Here is a 12,283-nt window from a genome sequence, read left to right as displayed (position 1 = left end):
CAGTGTCACTGGCCCTCATATGTGGGATCCGAACCGGGGCCCTCTGGCGTCCCAAGCCAGTTCTTAACCATCGCGCCACTCGGCTGGCCCTCATATGCATTTTTAAAGCATGGTTGTGATCTAAAATTCAACTGTTTATTCAATTTTGTATTTTGGTCGATTCCTTTAATATTGTAAACTATGTGTTTTTCAAGGGGTTATAAACTCTTTGTTAAGTTCTACTTGATGGGTCTAAGATATAAATGTACAATGATTTTAGTGAACTATTTTTTATTGCTATACTTTTGAATCATACTGTGTTTTTTATTACCATAAACAATCCTGTGATGATCATCTTCATGCATAAAGATTTTTCTATAAATAAGGTTATGTCCCAGAAGCTGTGTCCAACAGTATGAACATTTTCAAGTTTTTGATGCAGGTGAATAAATTGCTTTCCAAAAGAGGGTTGTAATCTTCCACAGCCCTGACAACATTGCATCAGTACTCCCTCTTTCAATGAACTCTTGTCAGACTTGGATTTATTTGTAATATTAAAAAGGATGCTTTTCATTTTATCTAGGGATAGTTTTCATTTTATCTATGATAAGATCCCACCAGATAGTCTCATTGTACACATGTCTTTATGGTTTTACTCCATTCCCTTTGACATATTGCCACACTAACTTGTGAATCTTTCTGCATCAATACTATTCTGATGCAGTTGTTGATGTAAAGAAACAGGTTAGTTAGCTTAGTGTGAATGCACTAATATGGGTGCACTGATAGAGGCTGTTTGGAGTGTATAGCTTGGGATGTGTCAATAGAGGCAGGTTGGAGTGTACAGCTCTGGGTGTACTGATAAAGGATGGTTAGAATGTGCTGCTATGGATGTCCTAATAAAGATGCATGAGTCACCGTGTCACATGTATGTCAGAGTGTGTTCTTATAGGTTGAGAATATTCCCAAAGAGAAATGGAAGCTTATTCTTTGACTAGCATTCCTTATGTAGAAGTTTAGGTTTGTAAGCTGGAAGAAGCCATAAAGTCACAGAGCTTCTACGAACTTCTAAAAATAGAGTTTCCTTAAGAGAGAAGGCAACTGTGGGCTCTTTGGATGGCTTCAGTTGACTCTATTTATATCTTCAAGCCATTCCCATATTCTATTCCATTTAATTTTTTGGATCCATTCTCACAACAAAAGAGAGGTGAAATGTGGTTTTTATTTTGGCAACTGGTCAGTAAGAAATGTTATTTAGGGCCATGGTCAAGTTGGTTGGAGCACTGGTTTTTAAGGTGTCATGAAAAAAGACAAAGGTAATGTTTTACATATTGTATTTCTAGTTCTTAGGGTTTGACATGTTCTAGGTGACTGATTATTGATTATTAGGTGACAGAAAAAAGGAGATGTAAGAGAAATGGAAAATATTCTTAAGCAGGTGATTAATAGCATGTATCCTAAATTAGCTTTTTCAGTCAGAACAGACAATACAGAAATGTACTCCTCATTTTGTAGATGAGGAAGTGTGTCATAGAGAGGTTAAGTGGCTTCCTCAAGTGACACAGCTGGCCAAGACACAAAGCCAAGTTCAACATGCAGGTGTTTTAATGCTCAGTTCCATGTTCTTTCCAGTCTTCCTCAGTGTAATTTGCTTTAAAATAGTGAATAAAAGTAACTTATTTCCTGATTATATGGCGATAACATGCAGCAAGAAGAAGCTCCCCTTATGTTATGGTGTACGTTAATTTATTCTGGCGTATTTTTGAATAATGAAAATGGAGAAATGCCTTTATATTCAAAGTAAAATTCATGCTCTTATGGGATTTTGCAAAGAAGATTGGCGAAATTAATTCTCAGAGAAACACTTTATGAAAAAAGGTAGTTAATATTTTAGTGTTAATGTCACATAATGATGACTTTTTTACATGCCATATTTGGTCAAATATGTCACACCTATATTTATACTTCATAATTTTTTGGTAGTTAATTAGATAAGGACACTTACATAATACAAATAAAACTGTGTGTGACACATAATCTAGCATGTGCTCAGATATTTTTTTCTTGTTCTTTTTCTTAAATAGCATTCTTTAACCTTCTTTTCTGTTGTGAGACTGTCAGAGGAAGCAACTGAAATGTTTGTTACAGTAGCTGGAAGAATCAATGAACAATTTAAAAGAAGTTATTCTGAGTAAAGGGAGGTTTCAGTAGAAGAGTTGGCCTAATATGAACCAGTCAGTTCATACTCTTGACAGGTTGTTATATCAGACTTTGATAATTAGGATTCCACTGGGTCTTAGAGGGGCAAATCCATGAAGTAAATCATTTTTTTTTGTCTCTGTCTCTCTTCCTTTTCCTTTCAAAAGCAGCCACTGGAAGCAGCCCATGGAGGAGGGTCTTCTGGGAAGTGCTCCTGGTCCCCCAGAAACTCAAAGGCAACAAGTAGATGCCATGGAAGCAAAAGGCAAAAACAAGAAACAAACAAAACTTTTTATCTTTTGAGAACTGAGAAGTGACCTCTGAGAATGGCAAGGGAGAGTGTGGGGACTGTGATGAAGGACAGGCTTAACATATAAACTCAGTGGTCCACGTAGGTTTTAGGATAGTCTGTCTTCCATGTTTTCTATTGAGACAGCTTCCACATTCCTCAGTTTTCCCATTAGTAAAAACAAAACAAAACCATGAATGACAAAAGAAGGCTCCCTGGTCTTTTGAAATAAGATAAATAAATGTACTGGCTAAGATGCCAGTTAATCTAACCATCACCCCAGTTCTAGCTTATGGTTTTAATTAGCATTATTTTCTTTGATTATTTTTAATTATCCTTATCGCTCCCAAGCATTGGCAAGCATTGGGGAAAGTTACTGTAAATCAAATTATGAATTTTATTGCTCTAATTGGAGCTGAAACCCATGGCATCAATTAAACCCTCATTTCTTATTCCCTCGGTTCATGTGATCATCATTGTAGGTATGTATAAAACCTCAATGTGGAAGAATTATGTAATTTAAGCAACACAGCCCCAGGACCTTAATAATACCCTGGTTAGGAGAGGCAGGAGTCTAAAACCTTACTGAAAACATCACTGTGAGCATTGTGAGAGCCTTAACTGTGTCTTTTTCCTTGATGTCTTTCCACATCATGTAGCTCAGACCAAGAACATACGAGGGGTTTAATAAGTGGTTCTTATGGTGATACCGATGCTTGATCTACCTCCATGTTCAATTGCTGATAGTCTATTACAAGTCAGCAGGCAGTTTCAAGTTTACATTCAAGCTTCAGATAGCACTGAAGTCACGAAGTCTTCTGTAAGAATGAGAGTTTCAAGATGAAGGATAATTAGTCCTAGCTGTCACAACAAATAAAACTTTGCAATCTCGTGGATTTACCAAATAGATGCTTATTATTTCTTGCTTATTTCCCAGTCCATCCTACAGCTATGGAATCTGAAACCTGTGACCTCTGAGGTTATTGTAGTGGGGGGAAGATAGGTGGTAGAGGCTCATTGGCTCTCAACTGCCTTAGCCTGGAAGTGGCATATATTTCCACTCAGAGTTGTTTGGCTACAATTAGTCATGTGACTCCAAATGTATCTGCAATAGAGGCTATGAAATATAAATGGAACTCGTGGGATATGTGATGAGTGTTCATGGTCTTTGACACATTAGGATTTCTGTAGAGTGTTGGGGATTCTACTGTAGCTTTAGGCACTGGGCTATGAGTGTCAAATTATGTAAATATCCAGGTGAGCCAGCCAGTTAGTTCTGTGGGAAATTCTTTTATTAAAATAAATTAACATGTAAGGCAATTACAAAAAAATCAAGTTGTCTTTTTGTGATGTCATGATTTTCCAGGATCTTTAACTAGACTCTTCCACGGAAGCCCAAGAGAAAAAAAAAATTATACAAGCAAGTTCCATTGCAGATTTTAGGTTGTAAATATTCTTTAGCCATATGGTTCTCATCAAACTAGTAGAATACTTTCTTTTTAATTTGGTATCTTTATTAGTCTGCCAAGGCTGCCATAACAAAATACCATAGACTGGGGCTTAAATAACGTAAATTTATTTTTTCACAGCTCTGGAGGCTGGGAAGTCGAAAGTCAAGGTACCTGGTGAAGGTATACAGCCACCTTCTCACTGTGTCCGTATATGACAGAGAGGGTGAGCAAACCCTCTGGTGTGTCTTATAAGGACACTAATCCTGTCAGATCAAGGCTCTACCCTTATGACCTCGTTTAACTTTAATTACTTCCATAAAGGCCTCATCTCCAAATACAGTCACATTGAGGGTTAGGCATTCGACATATGCATTTTGGGGAGACATAATCATTCAGTCTGTAATAGTGTCTAAGAAGTCCTGCTGAGACATGAGTTCCTCTTGGCTAAGGGAAGAATAAGAATACAGGAGAAGCTACCAGAATATCTATTAAGCACCTTCCTTAAGCCAAAAGAGAATCAACCTTTCATAATAAAGCTCAATCTAGATTTTTTTTCGTTGATGTTCAGGACACTGAAATAAGGAAGTCTTAAGGAGGCTGGTTCAAGTTGTTGTTGCAATTTTTTTAAAAGGCCCATCCATTTGTCAGGAGATTTGTTGGGTGAATTTTGTCTCTTTCTTTCTTGACTGACCCTGAGAGAGCTGGTTTCTTGAATGTTGCATGTGGTCACATTTCTGTACAGAATTCTTTTTTTCTGTTTGGATTACACTTGTGTGTCTTCCAGCTCTAGGAACCCAAGAAAGGTCTCATGTGTTTCTCTAGAGCCAGTTTCAAAGTTGTGCCCCTGAGAGGCCATGTTTTCTTGCAAATAATGGTCATTTGGAAATCCTTATAGGAAGTCTTCAAATAATAGAGAAATGTTATGTTATTTAACTATTAGAACATGTTACAGTAAAACAATAGATAAAATCAACCACGGTTCCACATAGAAGCCAGCACAGAACCAGGGAAATGTTATTTGGTAGTCTGAAACATGGTTGCAAGCCCTCTAGGTTGTAGAGGGCTGGTTGGCAGCAAATTTACACATGTGTTTACTCTTAGCTTAGTGTTTATCCATTGTGGGATCAACTCTTGTATAATAGTTCATGGGATTTCAGCTTTCCCTTACCTCATATACACATCACTATAACTGATGGAAGCCACCTTTTAAAATAGCAAATTATATGGCTGAAGCAACATCTTATCAAAACAAGTGCCTTGTGTGCAGCTTGGCTTCTAGATGGAAAGATTTCCGTAAACATCCAGCCCTCGTTCTCACTTGACTTTCTGCTCTATCCTCATTGTATTCAAAAGGCTGATCCCCATAAAATGAGAGTCGGAGCCCCCCTGTGCTCTCCGGCAAGAAGAGTCAGAATTGCTTACGTTAGGACATTTTTGCTTCCACGGGTTCAATGTTTGATATTATATTAAAGCACCAATTAGTTAATAGTTGTAAAGTTTCTTGAGGAGGAAGAACACCCATTGTGTGCGTTTGAGGAGTTACTATCTTTCTAATATTTATAAAACACCTTGAAGTGCAATTATCCTTGTTTTTAAAAACATATTTTGTTTGAACTGAGCAGGATGTTGTGATTATTGCCTGAATTAGTGAGTCTTCTAAGAGCTATAATTAGATTAGGGAAACTAGAGGGGATGGGCTAGATCAGAGGCTTGGCCAAGGGCCAGAACTTGAGAAGAGGTGTGTGCAGGGAAAGAACTGGATCTGGGAGTAAGTGATTGCAATGGCTTTCTTTCTGCCACTGGCTAGAAATGGCAAGAATATGCAGAGAAAGGGGAATTTTCCTCAGAAACCAGTTAACTCTTAACTTTGACATAGGTACAACACTCTCCTGGCCTTAAGTATTAATATTATAAGCACAGTATAGAAGGAACATGGTCTTTGGCTTCAGACAGTCAAAAGATGGATGAGGAAGGTAAACCCAATTAATAGCGACCTTTATTTATTTGGAGTCAGGCTTTACATTGTAGTGATTTAATCAGATAAAATCATTGATTCTCACAGGTTAATTGGTTACTCTTTTAAGAAAACCACTTATCTGTATTTTGAAAAGGAGTCCTGCAGGCATTGCAACAATTTAACCCAAAGAATGGCTTTGGTAGGAATTTCAGGCACAGAGTCAGGGTAATAAAGAAGAGATTTCGGGAGTATGACTGGCTTTTGACTTTTAGGTTACATTTTATGGGGACAGTTGACATTATAAACAGATGCTGGCATTTTACATTATTTAGTTTCAGAGTTTGGTGTTTGATGTGGGGATTAATGCAGTGCACAGAAAAGGGCATGATGTATTTATATTAGTGCATTTGTAAACCAATCATTGTCACATTAAGATAAAGTATGACAATATTAGTCCTTTTTTTACCTATATAATGGGCTTTTCTGCCCCCAATATGGCACCTCATAGTTTTTGGACTTATGCTATGACTGTTCCAGAATGAATGAAAAAAATATATTGATATGGATATTTTAGAAATAATTTAATTTCCCTGCTAATCTGCTAATCATACTTGTTTTTTTAATTACTGAAATAATACATATATTCTGAAAAATCCCAACAATTTAGAAGTATATAAAATAAAAATTGAATGTCTTGTACCCCAAAGAAATTCCACCTCATTTTAACTTTGAAAATTTTATGAAAAAAATTTAAACCAACTTTTCATTTTCCTGGGTATTTGAACGATAACGAGGGCTTTAGTGGCTTTCTGGCGAAGGTTTTTAAACTCTAAGCATTTGAAATGAGCACACTGTAATCTCTTTTATTTAAAATTGAAATTCATTGGGGTGACAATGGTTAGTAAAATTACATAGGTTTCACGTGTACAATTCTGTAATACATCGTCTATATATCACATTGTGTGCTCACCACCCAGAGTCAGTTCTCCTTCCATCACCATATATTTGACCCCGTGTACCCTTTAATCTCTTTTGTCCATGGATTCTTTCAGGATGACTCCTCAGCATAGGGTGGCAAGATAAGAACACAAGCTTCTGGCCTAGGAATCTCCACACAGGTGTCAGCGATTTGTCACACATGAATACATGGCAGAGGAATTTAAAATTTCCCTTTAGGAATAGCCAAACTTATAACCCACCAATGAAAAGCACTTTTATAGAATAAGCCTGTGGGCAAAGGGTAATTTTGTTGTTGGGAGGAGTGTACTGAGAGTGGCTTATGGTTTCCATGCTCTTTAAAGTCAAAAGAATGACATCAGGCTTTCAAAATGGAATTTCTCTCTGAGGTTCCATTTGTAGACTTCTTAGTGTGGAAAAGTAGCAAGACTTATAGAAAACAGTGTTGAGCACTTGCTGAAGGCCTCTGCTGAAATTATTATTACTTAAAAGCCTTTATGAAATACCTATTAGCGTTCTTGGCTCTTGGCCTGCAGGAGCTTACAATTTATGACTGCATGGATGGCAACAGATATTAAAGATGTGTAAGTTGAGAAAGTGTTGAACAAATGTATGGATGTGCCATTGTATACAGGAAGAAGCAAGTGTACCCCGGAAGGTGGAATGACTATGATAATAATTAGGAACTTCATTTAAAAAAATCCTTTTAATTGTCACCTATTCCTTCTTTGTTCAAAGGAAGGATTAGCCCAGCTTTTAGGGATATGTTTCAGTTATCCATTGCAGTATAACAAACCAGTTTGAAATTTGGTGGATTAAAATAATAACAACCATCTGTGGACTGAGGTCAGGTGGGGGGTTCTCCTTCTGGTCTTGTCTAGGATTATTCATGCTGTTGCAGTTATCTGGAGGTTTTCTAGGGCTGGAAGTCCATAAAGATATTTTGGACTTTATTTACATGTCTGGTACTTAAGCTGAAATGTCTGGAACAGATGGAGGCTGACCAGAGATCAATCAATTTCAACCTCTCTCTCTCTCTCTCTCTCTCTCTCTCTCTCTCTCTCTCTCTCATCTCTATCCCTATCTCTATCTCTATCTCTATCTGTATCTCTATCTCTATCTCTATCTATCTCCCCTCCCTTCCTTCCTCCCTCTATGTAGCCTGTACAGCAGAGTATCTCTTTACATAGTGGCTTAGGGCTCCAAAGAGAATGAAAGCGGAAGCTTCTGTACCCCTCAGGCCTGGCCAGAACTGTCAAAGTGTCACTTTCACCATATTCTATTGATTAAAGAAAGTCACAAGGCCAGCCCTGATTCTACAAGTATGTTAGAGGGAAAAATAGACCAATTTCTTGATGAGAGGAACAGCAAAGAATTTGGGTCATCTTCAGTTCATCATAAGATAAAGATATATAATATATAGCAAGGCATGAAATAATAACCTTTAAAAATTGGTATGAAACTTTTTGATTGAAGGGTAGTTATCATATCTGACATGTTTATACCCAGTAACAATGACAACATGGTTTAATTTGAAAGGCCCCAAAAGGTTAACTTGCCAACTACCTAAGAGCCCAAGGTCTAAAATTTTTCTGATCAGAGTTACATATAAAATTTTATAATATTAGAGTTGGGAGAGAATTTGAAGATCACCTTGTCCAATCAAATGTCTTTCGACAAAAACAAGCATTTGAACAAGATTACATATATTAATCTGTAGCACCTCAGTGTAGCACACCTGCTAGCTAATTTGTTTACATGACTAATTCATTGTGACTTTGGTTGAGGACAGGAACTAGGGAAAAAGAACATAGGACAGAAACATTTTACATGGAAGGGAAAAGGTTGGAAAATATTTAGAGTACAGGGTGTGTTCACACCCAAGTGAGGCCCTAGGAATGGAGGTGTGCATGATAGTCACAGGAAATGCAAAGCACTTAGGACGGAAGAGGGATCAGAGAATCTCTGAAGGGTATTTTACCAAGATTATGATTTTGCCTGAGAGAGGAACTTCAGAAGTGATTTCCTACCACTCTCTTCCCATTAGTCAGAGGGAAGGCTTCTTGGAAGAAGCGTTTCAACATCACTGGAAATGAGAAACAGCTTTCTTGTGACCTGCTCGGTTAGTATGGAGAAATGCTTAATTTTCCTCCTAAAGGTTGTCTTCTTTCATGTCCTTGTATTAGCTCACGGTTTCCCCACGATAGATATTCGTCTATCTATAATTCCTCTTCCTCATCTTCCTAGAGGAGGAGGCTGTTAATTAAGTGACCTGAGCCCGTGATGCTCCCTGGCCTCCTCTGTTATTTTTGGAATGTATGTTTTTGGTGTGGGTTAGCATTCTAGAGTGTGCATTTATCATAAGAGAGCCCAGTGAAGCCCAGCCTGCTGGCCTTTGGCCCCTGGGCTTGTTAAAATACATTTTCTATTTCATTCTGTAGTTGTCTTTGCATGCTGGGCTTAATAGCTTTGGTCTTCTTATTTTCTGAAACATAGGGGAATGCTTTGAGGTATCTACATGCCTCAATATGCTCTCAAGGAAGCTTCAAGGGGAGCTGGGGTCCCCAAAGAATTTCAACTGGAGAAGGAAAACTCTATAAAAGAGAAAATAATAGGTAAGGGATTTGCCTCTGAGAGTGATAAAGCAAGGGATTACCTCCACCCCCCAACCCCACCCCTGAGCTGGCTGATGGCACTTTGTTCTTCTCCCTCAGTTTCTGGCCTCTCTGTCTCCTTGTTGACCACGCCCAGCATCCATAGCAGGAACTGTTTCTGTCTCTGGTTTCTATATGGCATAAAGCTCCTTTTCGTAAAATTAGCTACGTTATTTTTGGACCTGAGTAATTCTTTCTTCTTTCTCATCAGTATACTAGCACTGCAATCCCTGAACTTATTTAGATTGAATTTGTGAATATAGTGGGTGTATAAAAAACCTGATTCAATGAAATGTTTTTTCCCCCTTAGATACAGAATAATTTCAAATGATCTTGAGATATTTAAAATGTCTTAGTATTGTGGGGTAAAATACTCAGGTCCTAGCCTATTTCTCAATGTAAACGGTTTATGGAACTTGGAGCTAATTCACAACTCTAGGTTCTGTTTCAGCTGGTGCCCTTATTACTGAATTAGCTAAAATATGAACTATTTAATGAGTTGAAAGAAAAATTACCTGGTCCCACATGTTATATTTGCAAAAACTTTAGATTCCTATTTCAATAAAGCTTAAACAGAACCATCTCTCCAATTCCATGCAGTTAATTTGTGGGATTGTCGATTGACCTTCTCAGGAAAGTTGGCCACTGAAGATGTGTATCTCTATTAGGGTACAATTTTTCCTTTCAAACTTCATTCAAGCACAACAGGGGTAAATCAATACCTATTGACTCACAGTTTTGGTTTCTCATTTGTTCCTCTGATCTGATGAGATGGCTTTTTAACCCGTTTAGCACCATCAGAAAGGACACCTCTGGCTAGAAATGTTCCTGGCTGTTTGCAGTATCTCTAAATTTGCCTTGTTTTATTCATTTGCCCTCTTTTTTACTGTCTGATCCCTGGAGGACAGGTTTTCTCAGAGACCTAATCTAGTCAATACCAGGAAATCTAGGTAGTCATCAGAAAAAGCAGTAGCTTAGGGTTCCGAGCTTCAGAGAAATGTCAGTGACTCTAAAACAATTTAGCCAAAGGGCCAAAACACATCTACCAAGGTCTGTTTTTCAGATTCCATGGACACCTGAGCTAACATGGGCCTGCCATGAGTGTTTTCTGAAGGCGATTCACTTATATGGACCTAGGTAGGTTTGGAAAGGAGCAGATGTGGCATCCATAAAATGACAGAGAACTCCCAACTTTCCACTAGGGGAAACTGAGAGAAGAGGTAGCTTCTCCCGCCTGAGCTTGGCCTCCAGACCTAGAGTCCCTGCCCCTTGTTACCAGAGATCAGATTTCAGTGACATCCTCTCAGAGAGCATAAATCTTCCCCCAGTTAGCAAAGACTCAAGGAACAGGTTAGGACAAAGGGCGTAGGTGTCAACCAATTTTGGTCAAACTCAGGCTGGTTTAGCCATTTTGGAGATAGAGAGAAATTTTGCCTGGAGGCATTTCTGGTACCAGTGACAGGCTAGGGAGTCAGAGGGACACACAGCATCTGACCTGGAATAGCTTATTAGCTTCTGGATGTGGTTCACAAGGGAGGGGTGGGGGTGGTAAGGAGATAAGTAATAGATCATGTAATCAGGGGGCCTAGGTGAATAGAGACACAGGAGAGGAGAAGGATGGAGGGGGGAGGAGAGGGGAGGGGAAGAGAGACTTGGGTTATGGAGGTTTTCCAAGGGAGTAGAAGTAGAAGAAAGAATTGGGAGGGTAAAGATGGATCCTTGGGGGATTCCTACTCCTGATGACATCTCTAGTAAACTGCCTTCTGTGGTAAGATGTCATCTGAATATAATTTTGTCTTCTTTAAAGTCATGAGACACACATCTTGGTTTCTGGCAAGAAGCATGATGTCTTCCTTCTGTGGGATATATTTTTTGAATAAACTTTTCAAATTCGGCTGTATTACTGTCTCAGCTTCCTCATTTTCTACTCTCTCTTGAACCCACTGCAGTTAGACTTCCTTTCCCTCCATGCCATTGAAACTTTCTTATCAAGGTCTCCAGTGTGCTTCACATGGGTGAATTCCATGGCAAGTTCCCAGTTGACTTCCCTGCAGCATTTGACACAAGTCTTCACTCCTTCCTTCATGAAACACTTTCTTCTCTTGGCTTCTGGAGCACCAACATTTTCTGCTTTCCTGGCTGTCGTATTGGCTAGTACTACTCATTCTTTTTGTGGGATCTGCCTCCTTTTTCATTACCTCTAGCTATGAAGAATGCCCCAGGGCTCATTCTTAGACCTCCTTGTCGCATGCCTTCTCTCTCTCTCTCCTAGATTACCTCATGCACTTCTGTGCTTTTTGGTGCAGCCTCTGTAACTCCACGGCTGGCCATTCCCCAGAATTCCAGACTTTGAAACTTAGTTGTCTATTCATCCTACTTGCATATTTAATAGGCATCCCAAATTTAATATTTCTAACACAAAACTCTTGATTCCACTTTACCCCCCACCCCAAAGAAACATGTTCTTTGCCTGTGCTCCATTCTCAGCAAATGATACCTTTCTCAACCCAGCTGCTTATGCCAAAAGCCTTGGGGGGAATTCACGATCCTTTCTTTATCTCGTATCTCCACATCTAAACCATCTTTCCAACTGACTAATCTTAACCATCTCCACCTCCACCACCTTATTTTAAACCACTGCCCTCTCTCCTGGACCACTGCAGCATTCATAACTGCTCTCCCTGCTTCCATCTTTGTGTTTATCTACCATATTTAATTTATTTGGTGAAGTGCCTGTGTATGTCTTTTGCTTGTCTTTCTACTGAGTATTTTAATTTCTTTTCTGTTTGCAAAATAA

This window comes from Hipposideros armiger, unplaced genomic scaffold (genome assembly GCF_001890085.2).
Source record: "Hipposideros armiger isolate ML-2016 unplaced genomic scaffold, ASM189008v1 scaffold_1056, whole genome shotgun sequence".
NCBI classification, from domain to species: Eukaryota; Metazoa; Chordata; class Mammalia; order Chiroptera; family Hipposideridae; genus Hipposideros; species Hipposideros armiger.
Note: the sequence above shows the minus strand (reverse complement) of the source record.